At 40.9% G+C, this 15,820-nt stretch overlaps 1 long non-coding RNA gene across 1 annotated transcript; it reads right to left on the bottom strand.

The window, feature by feature from the left end:
* Positions 1-216: 216 nt before the first annotated feature.
* LOC115438732 (uncharacterized) lies at positions 217-6,364 on the bottom strand. The gene is made up of 3 exons (XR_003938141.1): positions 6,354-6,364; positions 2,246-2,250; positions 217-413 (listed from the first exon to the last, which is right to left on the bottom strand). It is a non-coding gene; the product is annotated as an uncharacterized LOC115438732 (long non-coding RNA).
* Between the last annotated feature and the right edge of the window lie 9,456 nt (positions 6,365-15,820).

The raw sequence follows: 15,820 nt of genomic DNA, 5'->3' as shown, positions 1-15,820 counted from the left end.
TAATTTTACCTGAAATGAACCCTTTTAAATGCTTGTATTTGTCCAGAAGGGTCTGATGGACTTTTGGTATCAATTGGCGTCCATCTATAAACAATTTTTCAAGAATCTTCTTCTTCAAAACCATTTGTTGTGGAACATCTTTGTGGTAAGGTCTACCAAGTTTGTTCAAAGAATTGGGCAATATCGATTTTTGAATTTTCTATGAATTTTTTTTTTTAATTTTTGAAATCCTCATTGGTTTATAATGGGACAGATTTGAAAGTGCTGTAACTTGAAAGCAGTTTCAGATATTGATATAATCACTATTGGCGATAGATAGGAAGTCACACACGGGTTTTCATTTGGTGCCATGACCTTTGACCTTGAAAGGTCAAACCCAGTGTCATCTATGTCCAGACTTCTAGAAGCTTCTTCTCCAAAACCATCAACCAGAATCAATCGAAAGTCACAGCAGAGGTTCTTCAGGGTAAGGTTTAGCAAGTTTGTAGAAAGAATTGAAAAATATTGATATTTGAATGTTTTCATGAATTTTTGAACATTTGAAAATCCCCATTGGTTTATAATGGGACAAATTTCAAAGTGTTATAACTTGAAAGCAGTTGGAAATATTGAAATAATTACTATTGGCAAAAGATAGGAAGTCATATATGTGACTCCCTGAGGAGAACATATGATGTTTTTGTTAGTTTCCCTTAATTCTTTCTCTCATATATATGAAACCTAAGTATGCCATTATCTCCATACATGTGTTTCAGATTAAAATAACACTTAACTACTCGATGCAGGGAGAGAAATGGAAGAAAAGGAGGTAGAAAGAGAGAAACCAGCAATACAGAGTCCCACCAGGGGGACTCCTGGTGGACCACCAGGCCTATCTAGGTGGCAAGAATGAAAGACACATATCAAATCTGGGTCCAAAATAAGTGAATTGGAAACCCATGACTTATCCTCTGGACCATAAACCTCACAGTCAACCAGGAACTGGAGAACACAGCCGGTGAAGGTCGAGTGATAATCAATGAGCCGGGGGGGTGGAGGAGCTTGGCTGGAGGGTCGGGGGCACTGGAGGTGAAGGGATTCAGTAATGACACATGGAAGACTGAGTGAACATCGAGAGAGGGTGGAGGCTTCAGCTTCACAGCGGCAGGGTTGAGTACTTTAACCATTTCAAACGGTCCAATGATGTCATGGCCAATTCATAGAGGTGAGGATACTGGGTTTTACATACCTCCTCTTCAACTCTTGGAATGTTGACATCTACCAGGTAGCGATATATGCTATATTGCCAAAAGTATTTGCTCACCTGCCTTGACTCACATATGAATTTCAGTGCCATCCCATTCCTAGTCTATGGGTTCAATCTGACGTGGGTCCACCCTTTGCAGCTATAACAGCTTCAACTCTTCTGGGAAGGCTGTCCACAAGGTTTAGGAGTGTGTTCATGGAAATTTTGGACCATTCTTCCAGAAGCTCATTTGTGAGGTCACACACTGATGTTGGACAGAAGGCCTGGCTCTCAGTCTGCGCTCTAATTCATCCCAAAGGTGTTCTATGGGGTTGAGGTCAGGACTCTGTGCAGGCCAGTCCAGTTCATCCACCCCAGACTCTGTCATCCATGTCTTTATGGACCTTGCTTTGTGCACTGGTGCACAGTCATGTTGGAAGAGGAAGGGGCCAGCTCCAAACTGTTCCACAAAGTTGGGAGCATGGAATTGTCCAAAATGTCTTGGTCTGCTGAAGCATTCCCAGTTCCTTTCACTGGAACTAAGGGGCCAAGCCCAGCTCCTGAAAAACAACCCCACACCATAATCCCCCCTCCACCAACTTTACACTTGGCACAATGCGGTCCCACAAGTATCGTTCTCCTGGCGACCACCAAACCCAGACCTGTCCATCAGATTGCCAGATGGAGAAGCGCGATTGGTCACTCCAGAGAACGCGCCTCCACTGCTCTAGAGTCCAGTGGCGGCGTGCTTTACACCACTGCATCCAGCGCTTTGCATTGCACTTGGTGATGTATGGCTTGGACGCAGCTGCTCGGTCATGGAAACCCATTCCATGAAGCTCTCTGCGCACTGTTCTGGAGCTAATCTGAAGGACACATGAAGTTTGGAGGTCTGTAGCGATTGACTCTGCAGAAAGTTGGCGACCTCTTCGCACTATGCGCCTCAGCATCCGCTGACCCCGCTCCGTCAGTTTACGTGGCCTACCACTTCGTGGCTGAGTTGCTGTCGTTCCCAAACACTTCCACTTTCTTATAATCCAGCTGACAGTTGACTGTGGAATATTTAGGAGCCAGGAAATTTCACGACTGGATTTGTTGCACAGGTGGCATCCTATCACAGTTCCACGCTGGAATTCACTGAGCTCCTGAGAGCGACCCATTCTGTCACAAATGTTTGTAAAAACAGTCTGCATGCCTAGGTGATGATTTTATACACCTGTGGCCATGGAAGTGATTGGAACACCTGATTCTGATTATTTGGATGGGTGAGCCAATACTTTTGGCAATACAGTGTATGGTCTTTGAGGCACCGGACTAGGTCATAAGTGTCAAACATGTGGCCCGGGGCCCTTTTGATGAATTTGTGAAATGCAAAAATTACACTAAGATATTAACAATCCTTTTAGTTCAGGTTCCACATTCAGAACAATTCAATCTCAAGTGGGCAGGACCAGTGAAATACTATCAAAATAACATATAAATAATGACAACTCCAAATTTTTCTCCTTGTAAATGTAAATATTTCATGTATTTACACAAAACAAAGTATAATGTAGTATAAAATAAGTATAGTATAAAGTAAGTAAAGTATAAAATGTGAATAACCTGAACAAATATGAACAACCTGAAATGTCTTAAGAGAAGTAAGTACAAACAATATTCTACTTGTTATTAAATGTTTTGTGTATTTGTAGATCCACTGTGATCTGTAAGTTATAATGTACATGTGTCAATGATAAACTGAGGCAGAATATTGTTAAAATTACGCTTATTTTTTCAGTTTGTTCATGTTATTCACATCTTTTGAAAGGATAATTTGTAAATATAAACCTTTTCAAAATGAAAATTAACTTTTTTCACTCTAAAACATAGAGAAAAGTTTGGAGTTATATTACTATGTTATTATTTTACTGGTTTGGCTCATTTCAGATCTAATTTAGCTGAATGTGGCCCCTGAACTAAAATGAGTTTGACACCCCTGGACTAGGTTGTGACCCAGCTGCCTCACAGTGTTACATGTTATCAAGGTCTACACTCTGCATGAAATTGCATGGCGCAACATTTTCATTAGCGGTATCACTTTTGAGGCTGATACCCTCTTCTTAGCTGAAACCTTGACGGTGACTTGATGGAATGGGGAAAAAATACAAATAACATCCTTTATTCTTTCATACGCTGACGCTGTTGGAGGGGTGATATCAGCTGTGGCAAGGCAAATCTATTTGTACAGCATCATTCAAACACAAGGCAGTTCAAAGAGCTTTACAAAGGTACAGGAACATATTAAATTACCCAGGACAATAGCAGAATAAAACATCGAACAGTGAGGCTAGGGCTGGCGCAAAGGACCTCTGAGGTCTTACAAATGCTCCAACATAAGGAATGTGCTGTTCCATTGTGTCCACCTCGATGATCATTTTGTAGCCCTTCCTTCCCATTTGCTGCTAGAGCTGAACTAGAGTCCAAGAAAGTTTTGTCTATATTAGGGATGTCCCGATCCGATCTACAGTTCGGTATCGGCTGCTGATCTGGCTTTTTTAGAAGATCAGATCAGATTTAGTCGGGGGGGTGGGGGTGGGGGGGTGCTAACGTCCAGCCCTGTTGAGCCGCATTATGTAATAAATTCCCATTATGTAATAAAAGTTCAAAATGTAATAAGAATGTCACGTCATCTTGTAATAAAGCCGCATTATGTAATAAACTGATGCATTTTGTAATAAACTACCTCAATGCATTATGTAGTAAAATTTTTTTTCGCATTATGTAGTAAGTTATTACAATTTGAGAAGTTTATTACAAAATGCACTTGACACATTTTTATTTTCAGGAAAATGTAATGCGCTAAATTAATCTTTAAACTGTGTAGTTAAAGTTCTGATTACATTACCTGTAGCTGCTGTGACTAATTTCTTCTAAATGGCTCTGAAATTATATTAATTTGGATTGTTATTACAAAATGAACCAACCATGTTATTACATTTTTTTAATAAAAATGTGTCAAGTGCATTTTGTAATAAATTTCTCAAATTGTAATAACTTACTACATAATGTGAAAAAAAATGTACTATATAATGCGTTGACGTAGTTTATTACAAAATGCGGCTTTATTACAAGATGACGTGACATTCTTATTACATTTTGAACTTTTATTACATAATGGGAATTTATTACATAATGCGGCTCAGGAAGGCCCCCTCAAATTATAGTGATGGGACTTTTGGCTCTTTGAAGGGAGTCGTTCACTGAAAAGAGTCGTTCAAAAGACTGGCTCTTTTATGTTTTTTGCATTATTTTGAAACACCAATGTTTTAATGACTAAATAGGCTACATGTGATGATTAACATTACATTTTAAAGGTGTTTAATTGGCGCGGCAGTAAATATTATCTCACCGTAAAAAAGAATAGTTAGTTCAAATGTGTGGGCTAAATACATGACATGAGAGGTGACATTAGGCAAATGATGGAATTGGACAAAAAAACATCACGGTACATTATGTGGACTAGTCTGTAGCCTAAAAATGAAGAAGAAAATAAAAGATTTTCTTATGATATAACATTTTATTCTCCTCAAAACAAGAACAATAAATGTGTGTAAACATACGGAAGAAATTGCACAAAACACAAAAGCGATTAACCACTGCAATTACTTAAATACCTTAACAACTGTTGTGCATTTTCCCTCAGAACAAGAACAATAAATGTGTGTAAACATACGGAAAAATTTCAAACTGTTGTTTTTTTGCTAACTTCTTGCCATGAGACATGCGCAGTGTGCAAGAACTCTTTTTTTTCTGCTCAAACATTCTCCTCCTGCCCAATGCCTCCCCAGTGATGCTAAATTGGCAGGTAATCAGACACTCCCTCCTTCAAAAAAAAAAAAAAAAAAAAAAAAAAAAGGCTCTTTGCAAAGACTCGGTTCCCATCGTTCATTTCAAAGAGCCATTCAAAAGATTCGATTCGTTCGTGAACGTCACATCACTATCAAATTAAAGTTTCTTGAGGTAGGGAAACGCTGCACAACAGGGGGAGGCTTAGAGGAACTAGTAAAGCATCTATAAGTTTCACTTTCACTCTGCACTTGTACTCATTCTGAGGTCTGGTTGTGATGCGCAAGTCTGGTTTTTTTCAACCCGCGGGGCTTTGGTGGAATTATTTGACCCGACCCAACCCACCCCACAAATAAACTGACATTCTTTTGTCCCACCCCAACCCCACCCGTGAGTAACCCGCTTCACGTCTGTTAGAAAAGTATAATATTTGACTATATTCTGTAAACACCAGGGGCCTCATGTATAAAGACTTGCGTGGCTTTCATACTGAAACCTGGCAAACGCCCAAATCCAGAAAAGTCCGAACGCACAAAAAAATCCAGATGTATAAAACTGAGCATACGCCCGAATCCAAGTACATTTCCTTTATACATCTCAATCAGGGTGGAATTGAGCGCATATGTTGGAGTACCTGACTCCTCCCTCTCCATGCCCTCATTTAAATATGCAAATTAGTATAAACAAGGTCTGCAGGTGGGATTCCCCTCTCTGTGTGATCAGATGATGACGTCAAGGTGGACGCGAAGCGGAGGCCAAAACAGGCGGAAGAAGAAAAGAGACGAACTGAGACTGTTTGAGCAGAAAGTCGACGATATTGTGGGTGACACTGTTCTCACAAGGCTGACTCGGATCACCCCCAAGGTAAATATACAGGGTGGGGAAGCAAAATTTACAATGAACATTTAGTTGTTTTTTCTCAGCAGGCACTACGTCAATTGTTTTGAAACCAAACATATATTGATGTCATAATCATACCTAACACTATTATCCATACCTTTTCAGAAACTTTTGCCCTTATGAGTAATCAGGAAAGCGAACGTCAAAGAGTGTGTGATTTGCTGAATGCACTCGTCACACCAAAGGAGATTTCAAAAATAGTTGGAGTGTCCATAAAGACTGTTTATAATGGAAAGAAGAGAATGACTATGAGCAAAACTATTACGAGAAAGTCTGGAAGATACTATTAAAGAAGAATGGGAGAAGTTGTCACCCGAATATTTGAGGAACACTTGCGCAAGTTTCAGGAAGCGTGTGAAGGCAGTTATTGAGAAAGAAGGAGGACACATAGAATAAAAACATTTTCTATTATGTACATTTTCTTGTGGCAAATAAATTCTCATGACTTTCAATAAACTAATTGTTCATACACTGTCTTTCAATCCCTGCCTCAAAATATTGTACATTTTGCTTCCCCACCCTGTATATGTAGTATTTGTGCAAGTCGCACATTAGTTCATTCTATGGGTCATACAACAGTCTGATCACAGCCAAACAAGATAAAGGTTCATGCGTAATCATGTCAGGAAATCAAAGACTTTGACTCATGTTTATTCACTCAAATTATTATTTTCCAACAATGAGACAGAAGATGGTGAGACGCAGTATCATCCTCCTGTCACAGAGATGTTAGCTGGTCCTCCGGTCCGCCACAGCCCACTGCTGATGCCCGTCCGACTGGTGTTCTGTCGACACCTGCATGGATCCGTGCTGACCGGAGTCACAAGAGTACATCGTGAGGACAATCGGCGGTGTCTATGAGCAACTGGACCGACTAATAAATGTTGTCACAGACATGAACACTGCATTAAATGCATTTATAAACCAGTGAATTTTGGGTCCTTGTCTCTTTATATGGTTGTTGCTTAATGCCCTCCCAGGCAGGACTGGCATTGACGGGTCCAGGGTCTGGTTGGTTCTGGTTCTGGTGGGTGGATGTGCTGCTCTGACAGCAGGATGATGTGTCGGTGTGTTCATTGTTCATCTGTGTATCTCCGATGTGCCCAACAATCGGAGGAATGACTTTTTTCACATTATTAACAGTTTCCCAGTGTCACCTCTAGGTGTCGCCAATGGTTCCAAAGCACTAGAAATGTGCGTACGCCAGCTATGGACTTGGTGTGGAGGACCGCCCATTTCCATGGTCATTTCACTCTTTACACATCTGAACGTGAGCGTGGAAAAGGGCGTACGCCAGGTTTTTGTGCGCACGCACGCTTTATACATGAGGCCCCAGGTGTCCAGAGCACGAGTCATGGATGGGTTATGGTGACATATTCTGTAAGGATGTCCAGACATATCCACTCAGGATGTGTCCACCATTTCTTTGCTATCTGCTTGTTGTCCATCCAGTTTGGGACCAGAGCAGGCTGCTGACCTTGAGGAGATCAGGCCATAGTGTAGGTGGGAGAAGAGTACAAACGCGGTCACTGAACCCATGCATCACCGTGTTTTGGATACCTAAGCCAACGGTGAACTTGATCGACGTCATTATGTTTGTACACTTGGACCAATGGTTGTAATATTCATGTTCTTTTATAAGATCTTAAACTTCCTGGTGTTAGTCAGTCAACTGCTGCATCTCGCTGTATGTACTTGACTCCTTGCAAGTGAAATCTTCAGATTCCAAAATCCAGTGACTCCGTCTTTTGTCTCAGCGTGTATCACAGAATTTTTCTATCAACATCACTAACGCACGGCACCAAACGCACCCACCATATAATACCTGGACGGACCTGTTCATATACCCACTACAGCAGTGGAAAATATAAGGTTCTAATTGGACCCACAGTATGAATTTGGAAAATGCAAAAAATAATACTAAAGTTATTAAGAGTCAAAAGTGTCATAGTTGTTTTATGCCGCGTTTCCACTACGTGGAACCAGCTCGACTCGGCTTGGCTCAACTCGGTATTCCTGGAGAGCGTTTCCATTTCGAGACACTACCGACTTTACAGTACCTGGTCGTTATAGTGATGCAGCGCATAACTTCCGTGTTGTCTGTTCAGAGAGTTGCTGATAAACTCGCTCGTTGCGTGTTGTCTCGTCTGAATTTTTACGTCGGCCACCAAAGACTGAATCTCCTTGACCGACCATGGTGTATTTTTGGGCTGTTATCATGTAGATTAACGTACCGCTATATTTACTGTCAACTTTCGCATCTGTTTTTTGTAAAACAGTGGGTCACAGAGACAACTGTCTGATCAGTCAGTGGTCTGCAGTCTGTACACGTCACATTTTAGTATCTGGTCCCCAGTCCTGGAACCTCGGAGGAGGTGATATCAAAAAAGTAGTACCGGATACTAGATTCCAGGTCCTTTTTCGTAATGAAAACGCAAAAAAGGCCGAGCCGATACCACGCAGTGGAAACGGGGCATTAGTTCAGGTTCCACATTCAGCCCAATTGTGATCTCAAGTAAAATAATAGTATAATAACCTATAAATAATGACTCCAAATTGAAATCCAAATTTTATTGTAAAAAGTCCATATCGGATTGGTATTGGATCAGTATCGGCAAAACTAATTTAAAAAAAAAAATCCAGATCGGGACATCACTAGTCTATATATGACCATGCCGTGAAAATAAAGGCGTTTTAATGCTTAAAGAGAGTGCCCTGGAGTTTTCTTCCGGTTTGTCATCTACTTTATGAATCCCTTTTTCCAAAGAACACCTCAAACAAACTCTTTTTTGGGTCCTAGAAGTATTCTTTCCCATGATTTTGTATGCATACCGTGTGTTGGATATTGCGCTGTCTCATACATGCATTAATGTTGGCAGCCCCATCAGTGCTAAGATACTTAACCTTACCACTAATGCCCCACACCTCCATTAACCAGATGTGCTGCACAGTCAGGTTATCTGCTGTGTTGGCCTTCAGGAAATGCTGCACTTCTAACAAGGCAGTGCAGAGGCAGAGCTGGTCCTGATCATTAATAGAGTGACATGTCACCACCAGGTAGGCTTCCATATTGATGGATGTCCACATGTCTGACTGCTGCAGCCCTCTCCACCTGCTCTTTGACCTTCTCCTTGGCTTCCTGGTATTTGGTGTCCAGTGCCTTCAGGTTCTGACGGTGAACAGAAGAGTTATGATTATCTACGTAAAAATGACATACTTGGCTCTGTTCACACACCTTTCGATTTGGGAGAAGATAGTTGGCATCCAATAGATGTGTCAGGGTAGAGACTGCGATCTGGTAGGATCGGCGATTCTACCAGTAGAGACTCCGATCGTAGTCTCTACTGGTAGAGACTACGATCAGAGTCTCTACTGGTAGAAACTCCGATCCGAACCCTAACCCTAACCCAGTAGTAACCCTAACCCTAACCCTTCTACCAGTAGAGACTCCGATCATAGTCTCTACCGGTAGAAACTCCGATCAGAGTCTCCACTGGTAGAAACTCCGATCCTGCCAGTAGAAGGGTTAGGGTTAGGGTTAGGGTTCGGATCGGAGTTTCTACCAGTAGAGACTCTGATCGTAGTCTCTACCAGTAGAGACTACGATCGGAGTCTCTACTGGTAGAATCGCCGATCCTACCAGATCGCAGTCTCTACCCTTACATATGCATGAGTTCCCTGAACCCCACATCCTCCATGTGGAAACTGAATGGCTGGTAGTTTTTTATAACCCATGCTGACCAGAGCCTCATCCACCATTGATTTTCTGGAATCCATGACATTTACTGCTGCTTTATAGTAGGAGCCAAACAAGATTTTGTAAACATGTAATACGGTGGTCCCTCATTTATCGCGGGGGTTACATTCTAAAAATAACCCGCAACAGGCGAAATCCGCAAAGTTGTCAGTTTTATTATTTACAAGTATTATATATACCTTTAAGGCTGTAAAACCCCTAACCACACACTTTATACATTTTTCCCAGACAGGCATTAACATTTTCTCACATTTCTGTCTTGTTTAGACACTCTCAAAGTTCAAACCTTCGTAGATTTTAAAAAATAAGTACAGTATTGTAGAATACAGCCGCATAACTTCTACGTTCTTTCAGCTTGTCCAGAAGTCCAACTTTTTGTGCAATGGTTAGCATCTTCCTTTGCCTTTTGGGTGCGACCGCAGATGCCTTTGTTGGTGCAGAATGTTTTGTCGCCATTGTGGGTTTTGTCGGGGAGAAAACTTGCAAACATACAGCACTTCAGAGTCACACTGCTAGCGATCGAACATTTATGTAAATTTGGCAAGCCGAACGCATTCTGTACTGTACAGGAGACATGGCAGGAGGAGATTGATTGACAATGGTCTACAGTCCCTTAGTCAGTCAAGATGCAGAACACAATGCGCGCTCATACGCTGTAAAAAAAAGCATGCAAAATTGCACTAAAAAAAAGTCTGCGAAACAGCAACGCTGCGAAAGGTGAACCGCGTTATAGTGAGGGACAACTGTACATGGCTACTATTACTTTGGCATGTACAGTGGGTACGGAAAGTATTCAGACCCCTTAATTTTTTCCCCTTTGTTATATTGCAGCTATTTGACAGAATCATTTCATTTCATTTTTTTCCTCATTTATGTACACACTATTTTGACAGAACAAAAAACACAATTGTAGACATTTTTGGAGCTTTATTAGAAAAAAAAAAAAAAAAAGAAAAATGTGGGAAGACATCGGAGATAATGCAAGGAAAATTTCAGTTTGTAACCAAACAGGAGCTTAAGATACTGCATAGAGCACATGTTGCTCCAAGCTGGCATCACAAATGTAGAAAGGATGTGTCTCCAGTTTGTCTTAAATGTAGGACAGAAATTGGTGATCTTACTCACCGTCTCTGATCCTGTGTTAAAATATGAAAATATTGAAATGATGTATTATTTGAAATACAAAAAGTTCTCAAAATGGAGCTTGAACTCGACTCGGTTTCTCCGCTTCTGGGCCTTCCTAGTGTCCGTGTACCTGATGTATATCACAAAAAACTGTATTATGTTATGGCTTTTTGTGCTGGGAAAAATATTCTACAGCACTGGATTTCGGATAAAACCCCCTCAGTTGCGGGGTGGCATAGGATAGTAATGGAATTCATACCCCTGGACTTTCTGACCTGTCTCATGCACCACAAGACCAATACTTTTGAAAGAATATGGAAACTATTCCTTGACTATATCAATGTGAATATATCTGCTATAATGTCAAGAGCATTTGTGTAAAAATGTTTTTTTTTTCTCTTTCTACCAGGCTTCCATTGTATTGAATACCATACTCCACCTTTCATACAGTATGTAAAGCCTAGAAGGTATGTGTATGTGCATTTGTATATGTGTATGTGCCTTTATATGTGTGTATATGCATATATATAATGTTATTTATTTATGTTCTGACTACTCCCAGCCTGTGTTTTTGATTTTTTTGTTTGTTTGTTTTAGTATTTTGTTTTAAAAAAGAAAAAAAAAAAACTCAACACATTTATAAAAAAAAAAAAAAAAAAAAAAAAAAAAAAAAAGGGAAATATCACGGTCACAAGTTTTCAGACCCTTTGGTCAGTTTTGAGTAGAAACACCCTTTGGAGCTAATACAGCCATGGGTGTTCTTGGGAATAATGCAAGAAGTCTTTCACACCTGGATTTGGGTATCCACTGCCATACCTCCTTGCAGATCCTCTCCAGTTCTGTCAGGTTGGATGGTGAACATTGGTGAACAGCCATTTTCAGGTCTCTCTGGAGATGTTCAATTGGGTTTAAGTCAGAGCTCTGGCTTGGCCATTCAAGAACAGTCATGGAGTTAAATTAGGTTCATACTGTCTACTAGAACTTTTACGGATTTCCTTTTCTTATTTGTCAGACAGATGGAAAAAGAGATCAGGATAAAACAGCTGACAACGGTTACGGTTACATGATGTTTTTTTAAATCCGATTTATTTTTCCGGAAGAAATTAATTCGGAAATAAAGTATTCTCTCTTCTGTTTACATGGAAATGTTAAACCCAAATAAAGGTTTACACGAGTTATTAATGAGGTAGATAAATGAACAAAGGGGTTCTCACAGCCCTTCTGTTAGCTTAGCTTAGCATAGTCACTGCATTTCCATGGTCACACGTAGCCAGTTTTTTTAAAGGTGATTTGTTGTCTTTTGTAAGTGATTTTCTGAAATCCGATTCTCCCTAATTATTTCTTTAGATCTGCGACTTACTGCACTCATACAATCTTGGGACTGTTGTGTTGATGGAAGTTGGAAAATCTTTTTGTTGGAAGGGATGCATGCGCTAAATTAGCTTTGCTTTAGCATTTTAGCTTTGCATTAGTTTTTATTTCCTCAAATTTTATTAGTGCAGTAAGTCACATCGTCATGATTTGAGCCTCAATTTGTGATCATATTGACCCCACCGGACTAAAGTAATGATTAGGGAGAAGTGAATTTCACAAAATCACTCATAAAATACTACGAATCACCTATAAAAGCCTGGCTACGTCTGACCATAGGAATGAAGCCATTACGCTGAACTAGGCTAAGCTAAGCTAACGGAAGGGCTGCGAGAACAAGGCAATCGGTGCACTGCAGTGCAAACTGATTTGCCCACTTATCGAACTCATTAGTGCATGACGAATGAATTAATAAAAAACAAGTGGTGAACTATTCCTTCAGGGTTTTCCAGGCTGGTAGATCCCATCAGAATAGCCCACTGGAACGGTTTGGTAAAACTAGACTAGACTGCATTGCATATTCTTCCGCCAGTGCAGAATGTGTGCGTCATCGCGACGGGACAAGACAACGAGCATGTGCAGAATGGAAGGAATAAAGTCCAAACGGAATAAAGGGTTTACATGTCCCAGGAATAATTTAGACCGGATTCAAAAGTGGATTAAACCAGTGACTTTATTCGGGTTTAAATTTAATCCAAACTTTTCTTTTTCAACTGGAATAAGGTGTTTACATGGGCATCTGAAATAGGATCTAACCTTTAATCAGATTAAACCAGGAATAAAAGTTGTCATGGAAACGCACGGAGTGACATGTCACATGAACAACAAGGAACCCTTCTGAGGAAGACTACAGGTTGTAGCCGAAACATGTCAAGGTAAAGGAATTAACTCTTTTTCCAATTGTCTGTAAAATAAGAAAAGGTAATCTGTATAAGTCATGGAGTTGTTCCGAAGCCACTCCTTCGTTATTTTAGCTGTGTGCTTTAGGTCACTGTCTTGTTGGAAGGTGAACCTTTGGCCCAGAGCACTCTGGAAAAGGTTTTCGGACAAGATATCTCTTTACTTGGCTGCATTCATCTTTCCTTCAGTTGCAACCAGTCGTCCTGTCCCTGCAGCTGAAAAACAACCCCAGAATATGATGCTGTTGGGATTGTATAGGGCAGGTGATGAGCAGAGTCTGGTTTTCTCCACACATACCACTTAGACCTGGCCAGAACTTCAATCTTAGTCTTATCAGACCAGAGAATCTTATTTGTCATAGTCTGAGAGTCCTTCGTGTGTTTTTTTTTGGCAAACTCTATTTGGGCTTTCATGTGTCTTGCACTGAAGAGAAGCTTCTGTCGGGACACTCTGTCATAAAACCCTGATTGGTGGTGTGTGTGTGTGTGTGTGGGGGGGGGGGGGGGGCTGCAGTGATGGTGAACTTTCTACAACTTTCTCCCATCTTCCCACTGCATCTCTGGAGCTCAGCCACAGTGATCTTTACATTCTTCTTTACCTTTCTCTCCTCCGATTGCTCAAGTTTGGCTCAGTGGTGTAGTGGTCCGTGGAGAAGTGGGTATACTCTCAATTTCTGACTTGTTTTTTTTAAGCACTCCAGAAACAGTGACATATAAGACTACTTTATTTAGTTTACCCAAAAATCCATCAGTAGTATTTGTTCGCTATTATAAAATTATCATGACTTGATCAGGAACAGTTTGTAGGTTTTACTGGTCACACAAGCAGCTGTATGAATGTAAATGTATTCAACATGAGGCAAACATTGAATAATGTTAGCCTTTCATATCGTTAGCCTACTCACACAGTTTAACTATTGGCAACAAAATCTCTTTTCCTCTACAGGGTGAGTCAGAAAAAACGCTCTTTTCATTTAAAGAAATTCTACCACTGAAATGGAAATGCTTATTTTTCGTTTGATTATACAGTCATATTGATGTGGTTATTGAGCATGTCTGGTGATTGAATCATTGATTTATGGCATAGCATAACAGAGGGAATGTCCATTGTTTATTGTGCACCGAAATATCTGCCAACACAGTTTATGCCACCGTGAATGAAACTGAAATTGTCAACCATTACAGCATGTTTACTCGCCATCAAAATGCTTTGTCTCAACGAAGTCGTCCGGCACGACCTTCAACCTGGCTACCGTTCAGATTGATGCAAATCTGTGCTCGTTGTCGCATCTCTAACACAGCTCTTCTCGCCATTCGTGTTCGTCGTAGGGCTTGGATTTCAGCCGTGATGCGATTTCGGAGTTCCTGAAGAGTTTGTGGAACAGTCTGATACACACGGTTTTTAAGATACCCCCACAAGAAAAAATCAAGGGGGGTCAAGTCCGGGGATCTAGGTGGCCACTTTCCCTCCTGACCCAAACAGACAACTCGATGAGGAAATAATACCTGCAATCGCTGTGGTCTTGCCATGATGAAAACTCCCTGGGCACTGTCATGTAGGCCTATGTCCTGAGTGTGAAAGCAAAGCCCCGACTCCTGTAATTGTTGTCAATTTCAAGTTTGTTCACTGTGGTATACATTGTGTTGGCAGGTATTTCAGTGCCCAATAAACAATGGACCTTCTCTCTCTTATGCAATGCAATAAATCTATGACTACATCAGCAGACATGCTCAATAACCACATCAATATGACTGTATGGTCAAAAGAACAATCAGTGTTTCCGTTTTAGCAGTACAATTTCTTTAAATGGAAAGAGCGTTTTTTCTGACTCACCCTGTAAATGGGCGATCATACGGCCAGTAGTTTAAAACAATAACTCATTCTGAAACCACCTTAAAATTTACCTCAGAATTATGTATTCCATGAAAGTAGGTTCTCTCGATATCTGTCACTTATTTGAAAGACGTTTATTCTGCCTTTGTCGTTCACATTTCCAATAATTGCACGTCTTTCAACACAACGTGCAGTGACCTGTCAATCAACTGGGGTGGCACTGGTTCCAGAGGTGTCCAGTCAGGTTCTAGAGGTGGCATGACCTACCCTACTCTGCCTCTAATTGGCTCATCAGTCCTCATGCCTAAAGTTAACCAATCTAATCATTGAAGGTACCGAGTACTAGACAGCTAGAGGCAGAGTAGGGCGGGTCATGGCTTCACCATTCTAGTGGAAAACATGGGCAGCTTGGCTCAGATACTACTGAATGATGCACATCAGGGGGATTAGAAGGGGGTATATGTAATGAAGACTGAAAACTAAGCAGGTGTATTCCGTATACCACCGAATACCCTGGACTACACCAACGGTTTGGCTGGACGGTCAGCTCTAGGAAGAGTTCTAGTCGTCCCAAACATCTTCCATTTAAGGATTCTGGAGGCCACTGTGCTTTTAGGAACCTTAAGTGCAGCAAATATTCTTCATAACCTTGTCCAGATCTGTGCTTTGCCACAGTTCTGTCTCTGAGCTCTTCGTGCAGTTCCTTTGACCTCCTGATCCTCATTTACTCTGACATACACTGTGATCTGTAAGGTCTTCTATATGCAGGTGTGTGCTTGTCCTGATCAAGTCCAATCAGTTTAATTAAACACAGCTGGACTCCAATGAAGGTGTAGAACCATCTCAAGGATAATCAGAAGGAATGGACAGCACCTGAGTTA

Source organism: Sphaeramia orbicularis, chromosome 18 (genome assembly GCF_902148855.1).
Source record: "Sphaeramia orbicularis chromosome 18, fSphaOr1.1, whole genome shotgun sequence".
NCBI classification, from domain to species: Eukaryota; Metazoa; Chordata; class Actinopteri; order Kurtiformes; family Apogonidae; genus Sphaeramia; species Sphaeramia orbicularis.
The sequence above is the reverse complement of the archived record's forward strand: the minus strand, read 5'-3'. Positions and strand labels throughout refer to the sequence as shown.